The sequence below is a fragment of the Carlito syrichta genome, unplaced genomic scaffold (assembly GCF_000164805.1).
Source record: "Carlito syrichta isolate Samal-C Ts95f unplaced genomic scaffold, Tarsius_syrichta-2.0.1 Scaffold126448, whole genome shotgun sequence".
Classification (NCBI taxonomy): Eukaryota; Metazoa; Chordata; class Mammalia; order Primates; family Tarsiidae; genus Carlito; species Carlito syrichta.
In genome coordinates, this window is record NW_007070544.1 from 983,398 (window position 1) to 985,970 (window position 2,573).

Below are 2,573 nucleotides of genomic sequence, written 5' to 3' on the forward strand. Positions count from 1 at the left end.
TGGTCGTGCCTGCACGTGGAAGGGAGAGCCAGCCGCTGTGATGGACGTGTTCCTTATGATCCCACGCCACAAGGCTGCCATCTTCACGAAGGCCAAGGAGTTGAGCGCCGAGGGTCAGCTGAAGCACACCGTGGAGGGCATCCTCAAGCGGCCGCCCGACGAGCAGGGGTTGTGCAAGGACGACCAGCTCCTGGATGATGGCAAGATGCCGGGCGAGTGTGGCTTCACCGGCCAAACAGCACGGCCGCAGGCCCAGCCACAGACAACTTTGAGGCCCTGTGTATGGAGCCCGTTTTCAGTCCACCTGGAGCTGCCTGACGTGATGAAGTCCCCGGACTCAGGAAGCAGCACCAATGAACAAACTGTGCAGTGAGGACCTTGTCCTGCTCCCCCCCCGACCCTCCCCCCACCCCCCGGAGGCCAATTCCCCACAATAAGAGAGATTTGGGATGTCAAAAAAAAAAAGAGTTTGGGGGGAAGGCATGTTATTCCCTAAGCTACTAAATCCTCCTCCTTTTTTGACACTTACTCAATATGAATGATTTATAATAGCATCAAGTAGTGTGAAAGCTTCATATGCTGCACAAAATTGCCATGGTGTGACTTTAAACAAGATTTTAATTTTCACCGGAGACAAAGTGTTAAAAAGTATGGTGGAACTTTTATTTAGAATACTTAAGAATGGAAAACCAAAACTATCTACAAAATAAAGATTATGGAGTTGACCTCCATTTATCTTTTTTTAAAACACCTTATTTTCATAGAAACTGAAGTCAAAAATGCAGTAATTTTAAATATGCCCAAAAATGAGGGAGGAAAAAACAGGTAAGATAGAAGATATCAAATATAGCTGTGTCTAGGGAGTGTGTTGTTTAAAACTACCATCTGAGGGCAGGCACGGTGGCTCACTTACAATCCCAGCACTTTGGGAGCTTGAAGCAGAAGGATTGCTTGAGCCTAGGAGTTCAGAACCAGCCTGAGCAACATAGCGGGACTTCATGTCTACAAAAAATTAGCTGGGCTTGGTGGTGTACACCCATAAACAGCTACTTGGGAGGCAGAGGTAAGAGAATTGCCTGAGACCAGAAGTTTGAGGCTGTGGTAAGCTGTGCTCATGCCACTAAACTCCAGCCTGCATAACAGAGCAAGACACCAACTCAAAAAAAAAAATCATCTACTTTCGGAAGTATTTGAAAGGGACTTTGTCCAAGTATGGCCTCCCATGAGATGGCCACACAGCTACCCTGAGAGCCTGTGGATATAAGATGGGACAGAGGCAATTCCTTTTTAAAATCAAGAGCAATAAGGATCATCAAATGATGACAAAGAAGCTTGCAGAACTAAACAGGACATGAAGAATAAAAGGAAAAACTTTAAGAGAAAATAATTCCATAGCATTTCCCATGTGTTCATCAGATTGCCATAAGCTTGACAGACACACTATTTATTGCCCACCTGCTATTCCCTTCAGTGCTGAGGGAGAGTTAACATCTCTAGAAAAACAGTGGAAGAGAACCAATGGCCTGAGAGAAGCTGTTCAGATTCATGTACTCCTTTGGCAGCCAAATGAGCTTTGTCTCCTCCGCAGCCCATTTGAAAGTGACTGCAGAAGCAGCTGCCCACAGCAGCAGCAATGAACATTTATCCTCAAAAATTTATGACTGTCAGCCAAAGAAAGGAAGATCAAAAGTCTGAGTGCAAGGCAGTTTGCTTATTGATTTTGAAGCCCATACCGTGACAAAAGACGAGACAGAAATGTGTTCAGTTAAGCTGGGCACAGAAGGGGGCCGACAGCCACATTCCAAACTGCATAATTTTATAATTAAAGATCAGGGGTGGCCAAAATAAATAGAACAACATTAATCAAGTCTTTAGAATGCCAGTGTACAAATCAGTCTCTCTCATTTCAAAGAAACTTCGACAACTTTCAAAGGGCATCATCTTGTGACAGGGATGCGCTGTATTATAACTGTTTAATTAGCTCAGGTATCAAAAGGCAGATGTGCTTCCAATGGGAATCCCAATATTACATATGCCAACAGCTGCCTGGACATCACTGTGGCCGTCATCCCCAGTCCCTCAGCAAGTCGCCTTCATCATCCTACTCAGTTTGCCTTTATAAAAATGGTCCAAATGTTATGAGATTTGATGTGGTTTCTGGAGACATACTTTGAAGGTGAAGGCAGTGAATTTCATATGAACAAAGAAGAGTGAGTTGTGGTTTTTAAAGCAGTGCTTCTCAAACTTTAATGGGATATGCATTGCCTGGAGATCCTGTGGAAATTCTTATTGAAGAAACCTGGGTAAGGACTGAGATTCTGCATTTCTTACTGGCTCCCAAGTGATGGTGATACTGCTGGTCCAGGGACTGTACTTTGAGTAGCAGAGCTAAGTAGCACATTCATTCTCCATGATCAAAGAATGGTCTTGAGGCTTGGAATTGACAGAGGGTATTATTCTTTAGTTGTAAAATGTTACAATAACATAGGCCTAAAAGATTACTGAAAGTAAACTCTAATTTTTACGTGCATTTAACGGACCCACCCACAGTCACACCACAGAGAAGGAGTAGT

At 44.0% G+C, this 2,573-nt stretch overlaps 1 pseudogene; it reads left to right on the forward strand.

The window, feature by feature from the left end:
* Nucleotides 1-40: 40 nt before the first annotated feature.
* LOC103250037 lies at nt 41-373 on the forward strand (annotated as a pseudogene).
* The last annotated feature ends 2,200 nt before the right edge of the window (nt 374-2,573 follow it).